General features: G+C 38.0%; 1 protein-coding gene across 9 annotated transcripts in view; it reads right to left on the reverse strand.

The window, feature by feature from the left end:
- NBEA (neurobeachin) overlaps positions 1–24,966 on the reverse strand; it is a 678,194-nt gene that overhangs the window by 114,676 nt on the left and 538,552 nt on the right. The window lies entirely within an intron of this gene.

The raw sequence follows: 24,966 nt of genomic DNA on the forward strand, positions 1-24,966 counted from the left end.
CCAGCCCCGCCTTCCCCAGGGAGGCCTGGGGGGCTGCTTCCTTGGGTTCAGCGACAGCTCTAAGGGTAGAGGCTGCTCCTTTCCAATACCCTTCTTAGAATCCTTAGAGTTCTTTTTGTTTCTTACTAACCATTCTCTGTACTCTAATCTCCTGGTATAATTTATGATTATTCATTTAACACTTTCCCTGTTCAAGTTGCTATGCGGGTTTCCTCTCCTGACAGATCCAGGCTGATGGACTCAATCAGTTCTCCCTCAGCTGGGGCCACGACAGTCCTCAGGGGCCCTCAGGAGCAAGAAAAAAGGGAAACTGAGATAGTCAGAGGAACTCGGGAAGGTCTGGTGCCAAGAAGTAAAAGGAGAATAAAACTAAACGAAAATTATTTTGCTAGTAGCTAGTAAACGGGAATTTGGAAGCAAATTCCAAAAGACAGATCCAAAGGTACAAAGCTATTTTGAGTAAGGGCGGGATCACCTGAGTTAAGTGTGCAGCCCTTACCACAGGGACTGTGGGAAGAAAAATTATTTATATACATAACTACTTACAACTTTATAAAAAATCTTCCTAATTATTTTACAGTAACCTATGTTATATTTAAGCTTTTGAAATCCTTAACGACAGGCTGATAAAAGATAATGCTCTAAACTGGTCATAATTCCCTGCCAGGAAATCCACGAGAGCCTAGAGTCCTCTTCTTTTTTTATAACAAACCACCTCCTGCTTTCCCTTCTCATTCCCGTCAAAACTGCATATGTGATAAAACTCTCCTAAAATACTGTATTTAAACATTTTTATATGCCCTCGGGTGAGGTGCCTTTCCAGGCAAGCAGTGTGGAATGACCACAGCTAACCTGTACTGTCTCTTCTATTGTATCACTATTTTAATTCTTTGCATAGCACTTATTTATTTTTATTTATACTTTTTATTTTTTATCTCTGTCCTCCCCCGTCACGTGAAAGTTTTAAGAGAACAGGACTCTGTCTGTTGCATTTACGGCTCAATACATAGTGCCTAAAACAGTGCCTGGCGTCAGGTGCTCTATACACATTTGTTTGTTGAATAAATCACTAAGAAAAATGGACAGAGATAACAGATATGGGGAAGGCCACAAAGAAATCTTACAATGTGTGGGCATTTCTAACTTCTTGGCTGAACTGGAAAAGCTTTCTAGTTTGGCCCACAGACGTCTCAGGTACTATCTTCATGGTGGAACCCACCAAGCATCTCTCCTGACATGAGATTTAGTTAAGCTCCGAAAAAATAAAATAGGAGAACTGGTTTCTCTTCTGTGGTAGTCTAATTTTCACTCTTGGGGAACCCTAGACTCAGTTATACCCCATCCTGAAAGACCACGCTCCCTCACAAAAAGGAGTCCTTCACGCTCGAGGGATTAGGGGAGCTCTTTAGGCTGCAGTATTTTGACTTCAGTTTATACACTGACATCTCTCACTTTAAAAAAAAAAATGTGTACTGAGGTGTGTCACGGAATATCACCCGGCACCCCTCTTGAGCATCAGTTTTATTTCTGGTAAGCAACAAAATTTTTTGTCATGAAATTCCTACAGACAGTATGGAAAGTAAAATGGAAACAATGATGTACTATAGAGATAAAACTCTGGCATTCTGGTAAGTTTTCATTACCATGGGCACCCTTAGACTACACCACAATCTCCATTGCTCTTCCCAGCTCGTGGGCAACGAGAAAGCCCGCACACTCAGCAGAGGGTATACCCTAGTGCGATTTTTATGACACAACGCTGTGTGGTACGCAGAAGCTGTGGTAAAAGGTTCTGGGACCGGGGGCAGAATGACCTGTTAAGATACTACTTCAGGCAAGTGATGAAGGGTTTAATCAGTTTGTACTCATTTCAGAAATGTAAAGAAATATCATTTATAGTTGGTTACATATTGAGTTTACAGCACATTTCTATAAAAATTTGGGCCTCAAGCCCAGGTCTGAAATATGACCTCAGACTATAAAACTGATTGTATTTTATTTATACTTTTACTAGTTACATTATGTTCCATAAGTTTCAGGACCTGCCATAATAACTCTTGAAGTTCTTCATCACAGCCCCTTGATGTCTTTCTATACTACGTAGAACTTGTACTTTCTATACTATACTACATACATACTTGTACTTTCATCTCTGTTTGAGGTTTGTGGCTTTTGTTTTCTTTCCTAAATCAGCCTTCCTGTATCATCTGGTCTGTCCCTGCCTGCTTCTCCAAATTACTTAATGTACTATGAAACCTAATCAACAGACACTAACTACCCCAATTCAGTTTTGTTTTCTGAAAATTGAATAAATGTGATTTTTAGGACGTCATATAGGTCATAAACAAGAATATGAGAGCATCTTGATCCCAAATCTTAGGGAACTTTGTGGTTTTTTTCTTAACTGACCACTGAACCAGATTGAGCCACCTGTTTACCATCCAAAAGAAGTGAAGGGAGAAAGAGTTCATGCTGCCTCATACCCTGAGGTCTGCTCTTTTCACTTAGACTGTGAGGTGCTCAGGAAGCAATTTATAAAACAAATGTAATAGAGAACCCTTGTAAGCCATCTCACCCAAATGTGTGCTTAACACAGATTATTTGATGATCCTGTTGAAGAAAAATCGGGTTGCTGTGCACTCATGTGTATCAGACATGTATATGTTGTCAGAAACATGTATACGGCTGTCAAATCAGTTTTCTCTTTTCTACCCCCTTTTAAGGCAGCGAATATTGTGCAACCTAAAAAAGTACTTGTTTAGTGGTATCTGTGCTGATCTCCAATCATCGAACACATCTGTTAGAACAAATATTACAAATACTTTCTTTTTTGAATACAAAAGATCTAAATTTTGCTGCAGGTTTTATTTTCTGTTAAGAATTGATGAAAATGTTGCGGAAGGCTGGATAGACATGCCCTTTCCAGCGTTCATGAGGTCGTCATATCTACTCGACTGGCACTTGTAGCTTAATTAAAGGGGTTTAGTACAATGTAAAGTAACAAGTCCCCATTACTTTTCGTAATTCCGTATACGTGTTCAGTGATGTGGGCTATAACAGATATATTCAAGATGGAATAGTTCATACGTAATTTCAGGTTTACATTCCACGCGATGGTGCATGTTCTTTTCCCATCCGCCAGCTGAAGAGAGAGAATTCTAAAGCCTGGAAGTAAAGCCGAATCACAAGACGGAGGAAGCTTGCTTTCTCTAATGGACCGAGCGCAAGATCATCTTGGACTGCTAACTGCTGTGGTGGCACAAGGGGCGAGGGCTTAGGGAGCGGCAGTGACAGTGAGACCTCTGACTGATACTCTCCCCTCTGTTTCCGCCACAATGTCTTGGTGATGCTATTTCCTCATTAAAGGCACGGAGAAGTAGGAGATAGAAGAAATAATCAGACATGCATGGAAGGACTGACAGAGAAACACAACGGAACAGCCTCTTCTCAATGGGCAACGCAGTAACCTTCCAAGAGATAATTTAGGTACACACGATTTAACAGAATAAATGTCCAAATCCTCATTTTTTTTTTTTAAGGATTTTATTTATTTATTTGAGAGAGAGTGAGGGAGAGCACAAGCCAGGGTAGGCAGTGGGAGAAGCAGGCTCCCCGCTGAGCAGGGAGCCTGACTCTAGGCTGGATCCCAGGGGGACCATGACCTGAGCTGAAGGCAGATGCTGAACTACTGAGCCACCCAGGCATCCCCAGATTCTCAACTTCTTAAAATCTATCTGGCTAAGACTGAGCCTATCAGGGAAGTACAGGTTCTCTTTCTCACATCGTTTCTCCCCATTGTCCTTTCCTATTAAAAAAAAAAAAATGTTGTGAAGAAGACTCTCTCTGGTATATTGCCTGAGGTCTGAGATTTGTTGAGGGGGAAAGAGCCTCGAATAAGGGTAAGTTAAAATACTGACAGAGAGGTTGAAAAGCGGATGTCCTCAACGACCAGATTTTTAAAAATCCTTTTGCAAATCACATGATTTCTCGATTCACTTTCAAAGAGTGAAGTTGGATCTAACAGAGCTGACAATGGAGAGATAATTAAAAGTAATTTTTTATTACAGATCACTGGGAGATTTTTAGCATACAACTTAGAAGCAGTACAAAAAATTATAACACTACTATAATAAAACTTCAATATCCTATTGATTTATGTGAACGAGATTTTCCAACATATCTACAAAAAAGAAAACTAGGAGGAGCTATAATATCGATCCTAGTATTGTCTTAGCGATATCCATATGTGGATATATTAACCGTTCATCTCAATCACAGATGAATCGCCAACAGTATTTTATTTTTGTGCTTAATGATTATTTTCCAAAGTTCATAATATGTTTGTGTTCTTCTATGGTTGTAAGCTGATGTTATTTATAATAACTTATTCTAGAATATAAGTGTTAAATATTTAAAATTTTATGATCTTAGAAATTTAAAAATTAAAACTCTAATTCATAAATGTATATACTTTCTGCAGATTCATATAATATAGTAAGTAATAAAAGGCTTTCAAGAATAAGATATCTTAGATAAATTTGGGGGAGGGAATCAAATGAAAATATGAGCTCAAAGAGAAAGAGGAATTACATAAAATGTTCATTTGAAAAAAGAGGATTCATGTATTTTAACCGACTGAGCCACCCAGGCGCCTCTTATTATTCGTGTATTTTAAAATGGGTGAGGACAGTAATCAAAGCACTAGTTTATTGGATAGATTTGATTGTACAGAATCCATCTGAAAAGTGACTATGTGAAGCAGACTAACCCATTCGGAGAAATCCCCCGGGGATGACCACCCTGTGACCTGACACCTTCCTGCGAGCAGCCCCCCACCCACATTCTTTCTTTTTGTTTAACCACACCCTTAAGTACCTCTCTGGGGCATAACATTCTTGATCTGCACTGGAGATATGACTATCACATACACACCTCTTCTTAAAGATCTTCTCCTGGGTGGTCCCTCACCAGGTACTCCCAGCCTCTAGGGCTATAAAAACAGGTCTTAGAGGGTTGTGGGGTTGCAGATCTAGTCCTCTTGCGGCTGCCCAGGACACTCTGTAAGTTTCCTTGAGAAACCATTTCTCAGGAAGCTGAATTGTTGGCCTTTTTCTTCAGTCTTAAGGCTTCTTTGGCCTTTGGAAGTCATTTATTAGCTATCTCCCCTTCATGAAACAGTGATACAACATTTTACTTTAAAATAGCATTATTTGGAACATGTGGGATATTATATCTTTTAAAAATGTTCGAACTTAGGACAAGATTTAGATATAAACTTAAACTTGTGCAGGGCGGTTTTTTATATTGAAGTGTAGCCGACATACAATATTAGGTGGTATACAGTCCTGTGAATATTTTTTACACAATAAATAAGAAAAAAAAAGGGGGGGGGAGGGACGATTGCAATAGACCAGTAAAGAGAATAAAGAATAAAGAAATCTGCGGGACGCCTGGGTGGCTCAGTTGGTTAAGCAGCTGCCTTCGGCTCGGGTCATGATCCCAGCGTCCTGGGATCGAGTCCCACATCGGGCTCCTTGCTCAGCAGGGAGCCTGCTTCTCCCTCTGACTCTGCCTGCCACTCTCTCTGCCTGTGCTTGCGCTCTCTCTCTCTCTGACAAATAAATAAAATCTTAAAAAAAAAAAAAAAAAAGAATAAAGAAATCTTCAAATAGTTGATGGAACAGTCTCACTTTAGCCTCTTGCCCAATTAATAATGAAAATAATCATCAAAATAAAACTGTCAAGGGCAGGCAGCATAATCAGTAATATCTAGTACAGACTGAAACATTGATCACAGACTCAAATCTTTTTGTGAATTTTTTCCTGATGAAATAATTTGGTAATATAAAATTGAAAATGGGGCAAACTGTATATGGCTTAACTCCGAAGTAAGGGAAAATGCTGAAGAAATTAATTTGGCAAATGAGGAATTACAGAAAATATATTCTCAATGAAAATGAAACAATAGACGCTGTTACTCCTATAGTTCTGAGGTTAAATATTCATAAACACAGCTATTATCCATATGTGGATTAAAACAGCAGGACTGCAACATCCTCCAACTGGGTGAAATTTAGGCAGCCCATCCATAGAGAGCTTTTTATTTAATAACCTTGCTTTTGTTGTAATTCATCAATGCACATATCTGCCTATCCTAGATTTAAAGTCACCCGAGGGTCCGTCTTTCTTACTAGCTGCGAGAGCTCAGGTAAGTTAGTTACTTTTCAATTCTTCAGTTTACTTAAGATTTGGGGGAAATAATACCTTACCACACAAGGTGATCATGAGAATTCAATGGAATAAATCTTTTAAAAAATGCTTGGTACAGTGCCTGGCACACAGGAAGTGCTAGACAAATCTAACTTATAATTACTGCCCATCAGACACAGAGACACACAACATCGCCAGCAAGGCAGTAGAAAAACCAGACCACAGTAAACAAACTTATACTAAGCTGACAAGTCACAGCTCTTTTTCCTTAGTGGCAGCTGGTACCCTAGAAATTCTCCAGAATCACAGAGCTAAGCTCTCATGAGAAAACCCAGCTGTTTGGGACATGGAGCTACCACCATCAGTAGTGACCCTTCTCAGAGGCTTCTTCCTACCTTCTCTTCCTGTCTATGGGTGAGGAGGCCAGCCCTTTTCTACCAAGCCTATCCTCATGATGTATTTTATTTACTTTCAGTGACTTTCATTGAGCAGAGATGTATCGATTGACCTTCATGAGCTGATGGTGAGCAAGAGGGGAGGAATCCTTCACCTCCCATAATTCACGGTCTGCTGGAGGATGAGACAGTGGGAAGAGGGGGAAAGAAAAGGGTCTCGAGCAGAAGGAATAACACGTATGTAAGTATGGTGCTTTGGGGAATGGGTCCAGGCTGTCTGGAACACATACATAAAGAGGAGAAAGGTGAAAAATATAATTAGAATAATGAAGATGGGCAAGGAACCAGGACATGGGGAAATATGTGATTCATGTTAGAGTTGAACTTGCAGTCTGCAAGAAACAGATAGCCCTTATTGTTAAACAAAGGGCTGAGATGATCAAATTTGCACTTGAAATCACTGCTGTGGCTACAGGGTAGACGAAGTCCGAAATAATCTATGCGAACGTTATTTTATAGTCATTAGTAGAAAACCATGAACTCTTTCAAAAAGAGTATTGTTTGTACCTGGCCGATAGTATCTCATACCATGGCAAATACATTTAAATTTCCTTATTTTATTCCATACATCCTGTCAACAGTTGGAGACTTCTTGAGGGTAGAGACTAGGTTGTATTCTATTTTTTATTCCTTACAGAACCTGCACATGGAAGGAACTCAATCAGTTTTTGTTGAAGAAAATATTGAAAATTTAATTTACAAACAAACTTTGAGTTGCAGCTGGAGTCCTCTGTGACTACTTCATCCTCAAATGCACACGCTCAAAATTACGGTAAAATTCTTGAAATTAAAAAACGATATTGGCAAGGTTGCTTCATTTTTGTCCTACTCATGAATGTCCCCATGTGTAACTATTATATATTTGGCTGTGTTTTCTCATTGTCTCAAATTTGGCAAACTCTAAAATCTTGTATTTGTCTCTCTGCTGTTATTTAACAAAGGGGAGGAATGGAGTAGCGGGAGGGAGAACTCTCCACTGTTGGAGAGAAGCTCATTTCTGGCTTCTAGAATTTCCATTCTTTTACATACTGGATATTTTAACTTCCCCTGCATTATTCTGCATGGTGGCAAGTTTTAAACTAGTTACATATATATACATACATATACATCCACTTATATGTATAGCTTGTCATATGGATGTGTGTGTGTATCTAGTATTTATGTATCTATCTATCTATCTATATATCTATATCCATATCTCCTGTTTTTTAGCTTTATTTTCTTCTATGTGAGATCATCTGGTTTTCTGGATTACAGGTTTTTCTTTGAATCTTTTTGGTAGTAGGGTCTGATTTGTGGATACTATTAGCTGTTAGCACAAATTGTTTTCCCTTTTTTCAAATATTTCACATTCAAGTTCTAGGTGCAGTCAGAAATGATACAGGATTAGATGGGGTATTTGCATTAGCTGCATGTTGCATTAGTGAAATCATTCTTAACTTGCAGAGTAGACATAAAGGAGAATTGCTTTTGACTGGAGATCTAATTATGCTATGAGAGAAATCTTTTAACAAATTAAAATAATTTTATTTAAAATTTTTTATCATAATAGAGTTTATACATAAAAATTATATATACTTATGGTACACAATATTTAATAAGTGCTAACTATTATGATTAGTAGTTAAAAATTAGTAGTTAAAAAATTCCATATTTAGCCACAATGTGTATTATGCCTGGTTCTTCTTCCTTTTTTTTTTTTTTTTTTAAAGATTTTATCTATTTATTTGACAGACAGAGATCACAAGTAGGCAGAGAGGCAGGCAGAAAGGTTGGGGGGGGGGGGCGGGAATCAGGCTCCCAGCAGAGCAGGGGGCCCGATGCGAGTGAGGCTCAATCCCAGGACCCTGGGACCATGACCCGAGCCGAAGGCAGAGGCGTTAACCCACTAAGCCACCCAGGCGCCTCTATGCCTGGTTCTTAAGTCCTAACCATCTTGAACACTTTTCAGCTCCCAAATGTACCATGTTCTATCATGCTTCTGTGTCCTCGTACATGCTGTTTCTTTTGATTAACTCCTATTAATGACTGAGCTAGAAGAGCCTCCTGCTACCTCTGAGGACCCTGTACCCACCTATGACACGTGCCAGACCGTTACTACAATTGATGGTTTACTTGTCTGTGTCTCTTGCTAACCTGTGAGCTCACTGAGGGCAAAAATTCTGTATTTTTGACATCTCTGTATTTTTCATACTTAGCACAGAGCCCAGCACACAGCAATAATTTAACAGTAAGTAGTAATAACTTATAAATGCCTCTGTTGATCAATGTTTAGTAATACACATGTGTAGGAAAGTTATCATTTATATGGTCTACATGAATTAAAAAGCAGTCAGGTTAAGACAGTCTAGAGTGATTCCCAATTCATTTTATATTGGACAGGACATGGAAAGTTGCCCCCTCCCGAAAAGTTCCCTTTTACCATGTTGATTACCTATGACCCCACAACTCTGGCCATGGTGATTGAACTAGGATGGACCCCTAATATAAAAGTAGTTATCTAAGTTGGATAGCCACAGTTCGTGGCTGTGAGAACCCTGTTGGTCTCTCAGAACCAGGCTGTCATGAATGGTGACTGGCTGACACCATTGATTATTTCTCTTGATGATGTGAATGTGAGATATCCAGAGACAACTCTCACAGGAAGGTGGGAAGAAGCCAAAAGACAGAGAAGGCAGTCAGTCATCAGAAATCATAAGCAGCAGGAGTTCTGAGAAAGCAGAAGTCAAGACCAAAAGAGATGGGTCTAGTCGTCGATGTAACTATCTCTTATGCCAGACACATCTGGTACCACTTTGCTCTCCTGGCTCCAGCTCTTTCTTTTCCATACAATGTTGTTTCCTGTCACAGAGCCAATGCTCATATTCTTCCTTCTCTGGAAATATCTCCCCCTCCCCTCTTTGCCTACTTCATTTCTACTCATCCTTGAGCTTTCTTTACTTACTGTTTTCTCAGCTGACCTCTCTTGCTAGGTTAACCTCCCCCTAGCCCCCATGGCATACTCTCATAGTTCCATATACAAGAGAAGTTCTTTATAGCACGTACCACAAATTTTGCAAATTTATTATATATTTTATTAATGTAATCTCCTCCACTCTTTGACCACTTGTTTCTGCCCATTACTGTATCTCTACTGCTTGGCACAGTGCCTGTTACATTGTAGAAACTCAGTAAATAACCTGCTGAATGACTGAGTTAAAGGTGTATTTAGAATGAGTTAGTCTGTAGGAGTGACAATATAAATAAAAATGTAGAGTAACTGGCGCTGTAATGTTAATGGATGTCTATGGTTTAAAGACATTAAAAGAACGGGGTCATGGAGCTTGGATGAAATTACAGTTTCTCTGAAGGCCTGATGAGGATTTCTCTTTTGAACATTACCATGCTTTCCTACAATAAACTCTGTAGTTGACATTATTGTTTCCTCACTCAGAATCTACTTCTGCTTCCCCCGTCTTCCACTTTCCTGATTAACAGAACACTGATTGTGTTTTATTGACTTCAACTCCATGTACTTCTCAGTCAGGACACCGTGACCCCGGGGCAGTCCCAGGGGCAGATCAAGTTAGTAAAAATGTCTCCATACTTAAGAGGAAACCAATGGAAGAGATACTCTCTCCATCCTGTGAACATTCCCGGGCTTACTTTGATTTGGAGAAATATTTGAGCCACACTGTTATCAATGTGAGAATGAGGACAAACCAAGGATGACAGAATGGAGATGGGGAACGAGCCTGGGTTCTTGAAAACATATAGAAGTATCTGGATCAATCAACCTTGGAGACCAGTATAATTCAGGACTTGCTATTTTATGATGCAAACACATCCATCCATGCATATAAAGCTATTTGAATTAGGACATGTGTTACTTGCAGCTGAAAATTTTCTGATACAAACTCTTACTGCTTGATGTAACCTTCATGTCTGTTTTATCTGAAGAAGGAAAAAGACTAATACCACACACACACACACACACACACACACATACACCAGAAACACTGTACTCTCTGCTCAAGTATCTGTAAACCCAATGGTTCCAAAAAATAAAGTGTACTAAAATTTCTTAAAAATATGCAAACATTAAATGTTTCCATATTTTGTATATGTTCTAGAATAGCTTTTCTTCCTTGATTGCCTGATGAAGTCCTACTTTGTACTAAAAGCTGACTGCTGGGTGCCTGGGTGGCTCAGTGGGTTAAGCCACTGCCTTCGGCTTGGGTCATGGTCTCAGGGTCCTGGGATCGAGTCCCGCATCGGGCTCTCTGCTCAGCGGAGAGCCTGCTTCCCTCTCTCTGTCTGCCTGCCTTTCTGTCTACTTGTGATCTCTCTCTGTAAAATAAAAAAATAAAAATCTTTAAAAGCTGACTGCTCAAAAAAACATCTCCTCAAAAGACACTGAACTTTTATCCTGTATCTGTCAGGTAGGTTCCAGGCTCATCGGGGACAGAAAAGACAATATGAATGTGAATTATTTTTCGAGTTTTAAAGACTTCTTTTTCAGGGATAATTGCAACTGAAAGCTATTTTCGTACAAGTGCAGCTTTTAAGTATGTTTACCCTTGAAAACCCAAGTATTCTTGGGCACTCACAGGTGCACCCACAGGGTTCATGAGAATTTTTCTTTTTCAAAGCTGGAGCTCTTCTAGAATCAGTGTCTCTCAAAGAAGGGGTTAAAAAAATGAAGCCCAATCTTTACGTAGGGAATCTGCATTTGGGAAGTCCCAACTGGGGGTTATTTTCACGTGTCTGCCTACCACAGTATTAGTGTTACCCTTGACAAATTTCCTCACACGACCAGTATGTACCAAAAAGTATGTGGTTTATTAGCACTTAGTCTGGTGGACTATGATCATTTTTTATAACCAGACTGGAGTTGAAAGAACTTAGACTTTTATAGAGGATGACAGAAAGACTGAGAGCTGAAGTAACCACTTCAGTGCTGTGTTAACACGAGAATATTCCTTAACATAACTGAGACACAGTTGGCACTCACATAAAATAAGAATGATCATGTCCACTTTACTGGGTTGCTGTATTAAGTGAAATAACATATAAAGTGTCTAGGGGAAAGGTTGGTTCAAAAGAAGTACCACATAAATGTGCCAAACAAATGAACTCCCAATCCTTCCCCACCAGGACCTTCGTGAAACTCTCAGTCAGGACTGAACAGAGTGAGTCCCTCCCTGCTGTGGTCTTGGCCCAGGTCCTTCTCCAGTGTCCATTATTCTCTACTTCTCCATCTTACACTGGTTCATCTAAATCTGGCTATTTCCAAGAATTGGTTCTAATATAACCCTTACTGGATGGCTTTGAGTGTTCTATGTTTGAAGTTTACTCTTAAAAAAAAAAAATCTTAACTGCTTCAGCTGGAGACATTTCAGCACCTGAATTTCCTGCGGTATTTTTACTCCTACTCTACATTATCTGATAAATAACAGCTCCTCAAGAAATGCAACTCAATTTAAGTGTAAACAGCTCAGTAAACATCCCTTGTTTGTACATGAATGTCTTTCACACAGATATTTGTAATTAGGGGGTAATAAGAGATTTTAGAGCCCTCCTAACTTTTATAGGCAATGAAAATTGTCCTTCTAGGGTTGGGTAACCGCCCCCCCCCCAAAGTCTATTCTTCATTACCATAATGCTCCAAGACTATATTTGTTTCTTCTGTTTTCTTTATATTCCTTGGTTGTAAACCTATTTGCAGCAAATACTGTTTTGCTGAGAATTTGCCATTTATGTTCCACTTGAACAACATGAGCAAGTACTCTGTCCCCAGGGAAGGTTGTTAGCATCACATGTCATTTGTTTATCAAAGAACAACTTAGTCCACACCTACTAAGTTCCCAATGTTGTGCTAGGTGATGGAAACACACTAGTGAACAAGAGAAAGATGGTCGCTCCGTTTTCCCCCCTCCTTTTACATGGCTCATCCTATCTCTTTGTAGAGAGCCTTGATAATTGATTAATACAATTCGATTTCACTGGGTTGCTAAAAAAACACCATTAAATAGGTTACTGTACTTAACAGATATCTCCAGTTATAAGTACTTGCTATAGGCAAGAGGCTGTCCAGAGCATTTACGGCAGAAAGGATTCACAGAGACGTTGATTTTCAACTTAGTTCTCATTAAATGGTAGCTCTAACAATGACTGTGAAGCCATTAAGACCAGTGAAAGGAGCACAGGTATAGCATGAACTCTGCATTTTAGAACGACTGTTGTGGCAGTGGTGAGAAGGATTTGGAAGATGCTAGACTGGAAACTTGAACTCTGCCAATAGGAAGTAAAGGAGGTCCTATCTAAGAAAGTTGCAGAAGAGAGGAAGAGGAAAGGAAAGATAGTAAACATATTTAGAATTAGGAAGACCTGTGTGTTTTTGTTTTGTTTAATACTGACACAAAGAAATGAAAGAAACTGAACCTTTGCAAGAGTTTCTGGCTCCAGGGACTGGGCGAATGGTGCTCTCCACCACACTGTAGGTTTAGGGTTACTGGCAGACCACGACTGTTGTGAGAAAAGTAAGAGGTTCGGTCCGGTTCCAGATAACACAATCACTACGCTCATCATCACTCATTTAAGCATGAATTTGTGCAAATAAGATGTGTTAACAAAAACAACCAACATTTGATCTACATTTGACTACTTAAAAAAAAGCCTGTGAATAGCATATAAATAAATTAAAATAGCTAATTTTTATTAAAGTTTTGCTCTTCACTTAAAGTATAAGTAAACCCAATATTATTTACCCCAGAAACAGAGGTTATTTATAAGTCTCTATCAACACTGAATGTTTTCCCTGGCACTAGGCATTGTGTCTGGCACACAGCAAATGTGTGTAGCTCCGTGGATGTCTACTGTATGTTTCTCCAATATTCATGTCTTAGTAAAGAAATAAAAATGCATACCAGAGACATCCAGAGAGCAAATTTATTTGCAAAGAAGATGGCCTGTGGGATATAGTATTCCATATAGTAAAAATACTCAGATGTATTAAGATACTTAACTATTATTTTTTATTTTTATTAAAAGATTTTATTTACTCAAGAGAGAATGAGAGCGAGCGAGAAAGAGCACAAGTGGGGGGTGGGAAGGCCAGAGGGAGAGGGAGAAGCAGACTTCCCACTGAGCAGGGAGCCGGATATGAGATTATGACCTGAGCTGAAGGTAGATGCTTAACCAACTGAGACACACAGGCGCCCCTAATTATATTATATTTTAAATAATGTCAGGCAGTTCATAATTTTTGTTTTTATGCCAAAGCAGAAAAATTCTTATTGGGTGGATAGGGAAATTTAAAAGATTCTGACCTTTATAACTAATGCCACTAAAATGTGGGAAGACATTCCAAAAGAGGAATAACAAATTAATCTAGATGGGAAATTGGGGGGGAAAGGATATATACATATATATATGCAATTTTCATAATGTATAATAGAGGTCCATATGATGTCTAACACACAAAAATACATACATGAGACAAACTGTACTATTTATCAATACTTGCCTCCTATAGACATTGTGATACAGTACAATTTTGCTTAAAACATATCAAACAGATAAAGCCCAGAAAATATAGTACAAATGTCTCTTTGCTGGTTGAATACATGATTAACTTTACCTACAGAAGATTTAAAACTATACGGAGACATAGACATACTATTTTTATCTATGAGATTGACAAAAATCTAAATGTTCAATAATACTGAGCTTGCTGTGGGGAGAACAGTCACTCACTATATTGAGGGTGGGAATGTAAATCAGTATAACTTATATCAAGGAGATTTTGGCATTAGCTATCAAGATTTCAAATATTTACACCCTTCACCCAGTAATCTCATTGCTAGGAATTTATCCTGTGCAAGATGAAGCAAGACAAAGTGTGTACTAGATTCTCGACTGCAGTATTGCTTATAATACAAAAAAAAAAAAAAAAAAAAAAAAAATGGAGGGAAATGCCCACCAATGTGGGGAAGGGGTTAATTCAGTAAAGTAATTAAATAAAATATGGAATAAGCTTACATTATTTAGGATGCTTTTTCAAAGAAAAAGAACACAAAGTTATAAATAAAAAATTAGGTATGTTATATAAGTGAATACTTATTTAGAATAAGAAAAAAAATCACAACAAATATTGGAGCCTTGGGCATTACAGTGGTTTTCTTTTGAGGCCTCTTAAAACAGTTGAGTAAACAGCCCACTACACAATTCCCAGAAACTTGTCTTTCACAGGCTCTGTGGACTAAGGGACCCTGGTGCCTATGCTTCGTTAGCTTAACAGTAAATACATAAGAAAATCTAGAGGTATCTGTGATGATGCATATACTAAACTAATTTCTAATTATTCTAATAATTTTACTTAATTTCTTAACATACATTTAAAAATTTTTTAAATGTGCCAATATATATATAGAGAGAGAGATCAGAAATCTCAGGTCTGTCATAAAGAGGTAATAATTTCCTCGAATTTACCGTATCTGTAACAAAGCTTTTTATCATCACAAGCACTATATTCAGTGTTCATTTAATTAATTAACATTGTGATTTTGTCATTTTTATTATAAGTAAAATATCTAACGTATATTCAACATTATATTTCAAAATACTTAAAAGATTTTGAAAAAACATGGAAAAATATAAATTCATGCTTTCTTCATGAAGGATTGATGTGCCTGTGTTTGGCTGCTTTCAGCTTTGCCTGAAAGGTATTTTTCATGTGATGAAGAAAAGAAATTTTAATGCATTTTGAAATAAAAATCCAAGCCTTTAATAAATTCCTAAGCATCTAAGCATTAAAATGAAATTCAATGGTAAATCAAAGCTAAATAAAAATTACACTGCCCTCAACTTTTTAACGCCAAGATAGGGTTTTACACAGTAATATTAAAAAGAAAGTTTAATATATGATAGCTGACAATTTCAAACTAATCCCTACTCTACCTTCTTTTTCTTTTATGAACCACTGAAGCAAAGTCCAACAGACAGCGTAAGATGAATCTCAGGTCCAGTACAAGCTTTTCAAGCCTAATCAAATGGGTGTAAAAACATATATAAAAAGATGAAAGTGCTTTGCTTTTACATATGGCAAAATAAATCAGTGAAAAGCTGAAGAAAGAAGTGAGATGTTCCATAGGGGCAGGTTAAGTCTGATGCTAATGCTTACTTAAAATGGTGACAGTCTGGAGTAGTGAAGCCTTGCTGGGCTGCTTTAATTTCTCCCTGGAATAGCTCCCTCCCAACCTTCTGCAGCACATCAAAGTCTCTGGAGCTCAATTAAAATTGGATTATATTGAAATGCTCTATCTATGGGAACTGTGTGCTCACTAACACTTTTCTCTCAGTAATACTCCAGATGACAGTTGCCCATCCCAATTTAAACAGTTGTCATAGAGACGGGGAACTAAAGCAGCAGAAACTAACAATACAAAGGAAAGGTAAGGGCTAAGATTTCTGTGAATGAGGAGCTTGCTTTTTTCAGCAATATTGTTTATTACACCAATGACAAAGTACAGAGATACAAACAGTGTTACAGTTTGTATCTTGCATGAATAGAGAGTTAACCACAGTAGCACTAAGATCACATGAACATGTATGTCAAATGTTTTCTATCTGGGCATGTTCTGTTTTCTAAAAATTAAATCAAACGCTTCTCCCAACAGATAGCAGCTATCAGAAACTACAGATAGTAAAGGGACTATGGCTAGCAAGTTTATAAATAAAGATGTCAATATCTACTTTTTAATTGCAGGTACAACCCAGAAAGAAGAATTTCTTGGATCAAGATTATTTTTCCCTTCTGCAAGACTACAGATTTTAAAAGTTTAAATTTGGGGTTGAAAATGATAAATCATGACTCTGCATGCATATACGTTTCAAACGAGCACCAATTTTTGGCCCAGGCAGTTCACCTTAAAAGTGTTCTTATCGTTGACAAAGAAATACATTTCTAAATTTGATTTTGGAATTTATTTCTGGCTTTAATTAGCAGGTATTCTATAATCTTCTCTAATTTCTCTTCCTGACATCAAAGCGTATCAGCACAGGCGGAAAACTCTGTCAGCTTCCTAAAAGCCGAAGAATGAAGATTGCTTAAATTTGTGGCAGTTCTAAAGAGCAGTGTATCTGAGACTGTAGACTGCTAGTAACGATACTATGTTCTCACAGAGATGGCATGTTTCTGGCAGTAGAAAAACTCTAACCTTTCTTGTAATTGGCTTATCCCAAGTCCTAAGATTGTTTTTCCTATCATTGTGCAGATCACCATGGAAATAAATGGACTATTGCTATTTTATAGAATATTGCACTGTTTTTCCTTTTAAGCTCTCAGTACCTGAGGTTCTTTTTCTCTTGGGAAGGCTATGTTGGGATTCTGAAGCAGCAACAAGGCAGAGTGCACAAAGTGCAGGCCAAAGGGGAAGGAAACAAAAATGTGTCAGAAAATCTAAAAACTGCACAGATCAAAATTTGTCAAAACAAGGCCCTGGTTTAAACCAACAAGAAGGGCCCCTACAGCTTGGGCCTTGACAAAGCACAGACTTTTTATTTATTTATTTATTTTTAGCCCAGCTGTAGAAAACACCATCTAATGAACCTGTCTGGGGCGGCTGTCCCCATCCTGTCAGGCATGTCAGGAAATGACAAGCACTGGGGACAGGCCGCCGCCAGTCATAGACAGGCCTGCCAGCTGGAGAGTCCAGCCCCAATCTAATCACACCACCAGAAAATAACTTTCATGCTTTCAGCTTGACAGGATGGACTTGAGGAAAAAAAAAAAAATTAGGACTGGAAACAATGCTTTTGGTTTCAATTACGTATCATTTTTACACAGCAATTAAAAGTAATCTAACTAACCCATGCAATCCCTGTTACTTCACATCGATGCAACAAAGTGTAAATGTCATTATTAGAGAGAAACACATATAAAGGTTACTTTGATAATATGGGCACGGAAAAAAAGGATATAAGACCACCTCTGTCTTGTCCATAGAGAAGCTACAACATATCAGAAATTTAATATTTTTGATTCAGTTTATTGATATCATAATTCCTTATGTTCAAAGAATTTTCTTATAAAGATCACCAGGGAGCAGTAGTGCTGATTTTATTTCTTGTGTCTTGAGAACCAATACATATGAACAGAGAAACAGGATAAGACTGGCATTTTCAGATGGCTGTAACACATCTCTGCCTTTTGTGATGTTGGGAAAAAAGAGCCATTATGAATAAATACAACCCAAGGAGAACATTACAACTTGGATCATGTTTATATTATATAACCTGACATAAAGAACTAAAGCATGAAGACTTGCAATTAAAAAAATCATACTCTGATTAAATCATTTCCATGAATCAGATGGCTGTTTCAGCAGCATGCAGATCACCATATAAATATGTCCACCTTGCATGGAAGTATTTGGAATAAAGGTACATGTAATATGTATAGGTTAACACTTCATTCAGTATATGCCCACATGTAAATAAATGATTATACAGTAAAATATACCTTATATTCATTAGGGTTTTTCACTCATTTTTTCCATAGAGTAACTGCTGGCATTAACACTGAGAGCAAAAAGAGCCAAATACAGCGCTCTGTGTGTGTTTCAGTCTACATAAATGCATAGAACAGGCTTAAAGGACTACTTATTCTGTTAACTAAAGGTAGACTCCCACGCCCCCTCACTTTTGAAGTCATGAATCATAAGATTCAATACGAATGGGAGCAATATCACATCACATAGTAATCTATTTGAAATATATTACTGAAAATAGGTGGCTGGCACATGATAACTGCCACTTACTGGCCTGGTCAATTTGGTCAACTTCTATAACCGTTCTGAGCCCATTTCCTCATCTAAAAAATAGTGAAAATGATGTTTGCCTCAAAGCATTGTTGTGGATTAGAGAGTGGATATAGAATCTCTGTCTCCATGCCTAGAACACGTACATGATTAAAAAAGTTACTACCATCACTTAAGAGAATGCAGCGAAGAGTAAACAATTGAAAATCAGGTTTACCCTCTACAAAATAATACTCCTTCTGAAGAGCATATGAGACTGGATATTGCTTCGATAGTATAAAGAACAGTCTTTCATAATAACCCAATCACACTGAAGTCACAGTAAGTATGCAGAACCCAGCAACCAAAACTGGAATATATCCAAGTGATGGTTATGACCCTTGCTCCCAGAAAATGACCAGGAGATTCTTAACGAACTCAAGAGAAAGGGACTTAGTTTTCTCTTTAGACAATCGAGGTGAAGTGGACATGCATTTAAAATTTTATATTTTCTTATGCAAAATACATGTTTCTAACATATAATGATTTTATTCAAGCTCTTAGTATAATTTTGTCATTAGTTTGCTCAGTACTGCTTTATTGCTGCATTATTTAATTCATTTCAGTCATGTAGGAGCAAAGAGAGCTATGGCCTACTGACCTCAATTTTCACTTAAAGAAACAAATTTCCTTTTTGCAAACTAAGACAATTTTTCTCCTGTCAACCTTGTTTTAAAATATTAACCTTATTCCCATTACAGTAAATATTCATATTTGTCATCCAGATTTGCTTACAATTGCAACTTTAATCAAGTTATGAAATTGCTTCTGTTCTTAGTTTATCTATCCCCCAATACAGTTGAAAATATATGTTTTCAATGAGCTATCTTTATTACTGTGTAAATGCACTTAAAAGAATGTGTTCTTTATTTTTGCTTAGCATCAACTAACATCTAGAAAGGGAACAAAACAAGCAAAATAGAGTCTGATTATAGGTTTTCTTGACAATGACTATATACAGTATTTCTGGAGATCTGTGTAATTGGCTTCCCCTCCTGTTAGAAGCCATCATAATGGATATACTTATTTCTGGAGTAAAACTGTTGGATGTATGAACAACTGTGAAAACTGAGGAAGTCTAAATTGAACAGGATCAAATTACTATAATGCATCCATAAAACAATGTGGAATTCCCAGGAAAGGGAAAAGAAAATGAAGCCACGATAGAGTACAACTTGTACCTATAAGGATTTCTTTCATAAAAAGGGTCAGAAGCAAATATGGCAGAGTTTTATGACATGTTAAAGTTGGGTGTTGGGTACATGGCATTTGTTATATTATTCTTTGATTTTTTTTTTGTTTGACTATTTCATAATAACATAATGTAAAATATTAACATAACAAAGTTAAAAGTATTGAATGTATGCTCTTATATCTGTATCTCTGTTTACTAAATATTTTCAAATATTCAACTTTATCTCATCATCACAGAATCACCATGTAATGCACAGAGATGAAGTTTTTATTCCCATTTTACCAGTGAGGAAGAAAAGACTCAGGGATGCTGATTTCCTCCCATTCAGTTCATAAGAAATCTGAACAATGGCAGAGCTGGGACTAGAACCCAAGTGCCCTGCTTCAGAGTTCTCAGAGAGTGACACTTCCCCATAAATATGGGCAAGTTTTCTCACATTTATTTCATTCATATTGTAATATTTATGAACAACCTCTCTAGTCATTCACATATGTCTTTATAAACATTTGATGATTTGATATACAACTGTATATAATTTGATATATATAATATATAATTTGATATTATATGTATATAATTAATTTATGATAAGCATCAATTTGTTTTTAAATACTTTCTGAAATATGGTAGGACCTTCAAAAAAAACAAAGAGTCACTAATAAATTTTGTGACTTGGCATAATTCTAAACAAAGGACATCAGGGGCACCTGGGTGGCTCAGTCATTAAGCGTCTGCCTTCAGCTTAGGTCATGATCCCAGGGTCCTGGGATTGAGGACCCTGCATTGGCTCCCTGATCCACGGGGAGCCTGCTTCTCCCCTCTCCCATTCCCCTTGCTTGTGTACCCTTTCTTGCTCTCTCTCTCTGTCAAATAAATTAAAAAAAAAAATCTTTCAAATAAACAAATAAATAATATCAATTTTAGTTCTCTTTGTTAAAAAAAAAAAATGGGTCCACCTCAATGATTGGGATATATCATGCCCTACCTATATAGTGCTGTACAGATAAAAGCCTCCTACTCATTCATACAGGTAGTCTTCCTCAAAATACCTTGGGTACTGATGAGGAACATCTAGATAAATGTCTATAGTTCTGTTTACCATAGTGTAAAGGAAACTTTATTTGGAAGAGACATGTTTTATAGTTTTCTATGATACATCCATCAGTAAATTTAATTATATAATTTATATTTACATATGCTATTTCATGTTATTTTTAATAATATAAAAATGAAATCTAGGTGGTGTATTACGCCATTTTAGTTATCCTCGGAAAATATTTAGCTTTATTGTGCCTGCTGGTTGAGTATGAAAAACTTGATGTAATACACCAGGTCGAAATAAAGGGATTTAAAAATGACAATCCTGTCCAATGACACAGAACTTGATACAGAACTTTCTCTAACCAGAATAAATAATCTATGGAGTTCATAGGTTGAGGACAGTCCAACTAAATGGAGTTTACAGGAAACACTAGGAGGCACCTTGGGGAGGGGGTGGGAGAAGCCAGTAAGTGGAGGTGAGGAGGTGAAGGGAGGCACTTCCGAGGCATTCCCTGGACCCCTTTCCTCACTCAGACTACACTGCTTATTGCTGACCATTTGTTTGGAATGTGTCCGAAAGATCTGGTTTGTTCTTTGGGAACATATTCTCAAGGGAGGAACCCTTCTCTTCTGTTTTGACCTATGGCACAGATCTTCCTTATGGATTCTGTGCTGGCTGGCGGCGCGCGGTGTACCTACAGGGAGCAAGTGAAACTCTGAAGTTTCCTCTGTCCAGTGCCCCCTAAAGAACTTATTACTAAAGACATCCTACCAAGGTTCATTTGGATTATTGCCACTGTTGGAATGAATACAGCAACAGAGCACTCAGGAAACAACAAATAAAACATTATACAGAATATGATGAATATGATGCAAACGTCAATACAAGTTCTTAGTTTTAAATGTTTCAACTGTCAAAAAAGAGAAAGAAGATGGGTGAATGTGGCATTCAACTTAAATCTTTAAAAAAGGACAGAAAAACATATCGAAGGAAAAAGGCAGAAGGAAAATAGTTGAAGTAAAAAAATCATTAGAAAATTAAAAAGTAAAAATTTTATAAGTGTGAAATGGATTCTTTGAGAAGACAAGTGAAAAAGACAAATCCTTGGTAAATATCTTTTAAAAAGAAAAAAGAAAACCATAAAAAAGTAAAAAAAAATAGGGCTACAATAACTAATACAGAAAGATGCTTAAAATTAAAAATGAACACTCTGAAGACTTGTATGTATTTAAGAATAATTTCTCTTTTACACTGTGAAGCAGCTCCCAGGAGAGGCAAGGATCTGCTTTCTCTACCAAGTAAGTGGCTATCCTCTCCCAGAGCGAGACCTTCCGCCCTCCTCCAAGAGTCCGCCTTTCAAGCCACCGACTCAAATCTGAGTGTCCAGCCCAGGCTCCTTGTAAGTTGCAATCCTCATTCCAATGTCCACAAGACCTCTTCAGCTGAATGTTTCATGGGAAACTCAATCCGATACGTCCAAAATAAAACTTACGTTTTCCTTAAAACTTGCTCTTCTTTCTTACGAAAAGTAAACATCAGTGCTCCATCATTCCAAAGTCAGACAGAAATGAATGTGAAAATTCACCTTGAATTTTTAGTTATGTGAGCACATGCAAAGTACCTAAATTCTTCGAAGTTTGTATTTACCTCTAAACTAGTGAAAATAATATAATATTCATAGAGACATTATGAGGATTAAGTTAAATAACATAATAATAATAGAAAAGTCTTTAGCGTAGTACTTTTGGATAACACAAGCACTCACAGCAAGTGGTAACTATCATAGGGGTAAGTTCCTATCATTATCTCTGTGAATGGCACTACTATTCATGAAGGAATCAAAGCTAAAATTTGGACTTATCTGTAAACACTCCTGTTCCTTCACTCCCTATTTCCAGTGGGTGGCTCAATCTTGATGATTTTAGCTCCAAACTATGTTTCAAATCTACCCTTTCCTCTACACTTCCACTACTAACACCCTCACCTGGATCTTTTCAAATCTGGCCTCCATGGTGCCCTGGCCTCTGGACTTGCCTGACCCCCAGCCCTGGCATCTGATAGCTACACTGCTGCTGCCTGTCAGTTCCCTCCTCCAGGAACCCCTTAGTCCCCTCCAGCACCCACCCCTGTGCCCCTGCTTCACACACTCCATGGAAGCTCTGCTGTTCTCAGAACCCATGTGCTTTGCCTCTCCCTGCTTTTGCAGCCTTGTTCCTTCTATCTGTTTGAAATGTCTTGCTTGCCTCTCTCTGACCCACTGTTGACAGCTCATGTTTGAATCCTGTCATCCTCCAAACTGGGTTGCTTGTTCCTTCTTTCTTCTTGCATAGTATACCGAGGGAAGGAAGCACCAAAATAGTTAAAGAGAGGAACTTTCTGGAGCATGGGTCCCAACGATCCCCTTTTTCTCTGAGAAGTACTCCCATATTGTCAGGAATATGCCCTGCAAATTACATTGATGTGTGGCCCTGCCTCTCCTTACCCACAGCTGATTTAGACCAGGGTGAACATCGGTTGAGGATGCTAGGCTATGTGAGATCTCCTCTTGCTGGAATGTGAAACTGGAATTTTAGCTGGTGTTGGAGAGGCAGTGAACTGCAGAAAGCCGTAGTGGCTACTTTTGGGTTTTAGACAGGGAGATCTGGGGACACGGGATGTGTGCAGATAAGTGACAAGTAAGCAGCAGCAGAGACAGGAGACCATATCATCAAGAAAGGGAGAAATCTAGACCTTCCAATTCTTTGGAAATTTGGGTTTCCCAATTTTCAGTTCCAGTCTCTCGTCAAGCTCAGCTCTACTCGTCACTGGATTCTATGAACCACTCCTAACGGCTTAAAATAAATGATCTTTTAGATTAAGCTAGTTTGAGTTCTATTTCTCGCAACCAAATGCCCCCTGAAAGTTCATACTTGTGACAATAATGGAATTAGGATTAGAATTTGTCGGTGGCATTTTGCTGCCTAAATCCTATCATATTCTGCTTTCTCTGGTAGGGTTCTTGACTGAGAAAATATACAAGAGAGAATAATAACTAGATACAAAGCTAAGATTTTTTTTTTTAATTAATAGCTGAGATTATCCCCCCCCACCATTGCAAGGTTATTCTGCCAAGAGTTAGATTAAAGAATTTGGTATGGAGTTGAAGCCAAAGCAGGGCTTCCACCTCCCAGCATGAAAAGAGTTCTTGGGGTATATGTACCTGAATATCCCTGTGGGGAAATATTTGGCTAGACTTCAAGAGGAATCTATTCAACTTAATGATTCTATGGAATAAAATGGAAGAAAACGGGCTGGCTAGCCTACCTTGAGGGATCAGTTCTGTCCAGATGTGTTTACCTCATGGGAGCACTGACAATTTAACATTATACCGACCCTACCAGTAGTGAATTTTTATGGCCCAGTGAATACTTCTGGCTCTGGAAAATCAGAGTAGAAATTCCTTTCCCATGGGAAGAGCAACAAAAGCTTGTGCCGAAGTTTCTCCTCTATGGACAAAGCAGAGATGTAAAGAAATAAAAGGATCCCTCCTTAAATTTGTCAAAAATCTAAAAAGTTGGCTTTATGGAATCTCATAAATAAATAATGAGTTTTAAGGGCAACGTCTCAAATTGAAACAATAAGGACACTTAGAAACTTCCAGAGAACTTTACTCTGGTTTAAGGAAGAGAGTTGTGAGAAGCTAGAAGTCTGTGTCCTTTTCCTCTGTGGGGTCAAGAGGGAAAGAAAATCAGGCTGAAAGTAATGTTTGGTCCAGGAAAACGGAGAGGAGGAGCCAATTCTTAGGGTTGTCAGGAGAAAAAAAAAGTCAACTGGTCATTTGGTTGATGTCCCTGAGAGCCTTACTGACAAGATGTCCTAGATTTATGGGCACTGGGCTCTTCTAACACTGGATACTCTTACCTGCTCCTCACTAGAGATACCACTGGCACATCTTCCCTGACAGGCCCTTATTCTATTCAGAATCCCCTGTCCTCAGTGCCACTGGAGCTAAGGGGAAGAAATATTCCAATCTTGGCAGTAACAGGAGAGATGTAGTTGCCTAATGCCTTTTATCACTGAAGCATTGTTATACATGGCGACTGTATCAATTTTAGGCACTTGAGGCTTGACTTCTACCTAACGAAGTCATCAGATTAAGTTATGCTTTTTATTTCCTCTGCAAAGCATACTGACTCACGCCTACATTATACTGAATGCTATTGAAAAGGCTAATATTATATTTTA

This window comes from Mustela erminea, chromosome 15 (genome assembly GCF_009829155.1).
Source record: "Mustela erminea isolate mMusErm1 chromosome 15, mMusErm1.Pri, whole genome shotgun sequence".
Lineage (NCBI taxonomy): Eukaryota > Metazoa > Chordata > Mammalia > Carnivora > Mustelidae > Mustela > Mustela erminea.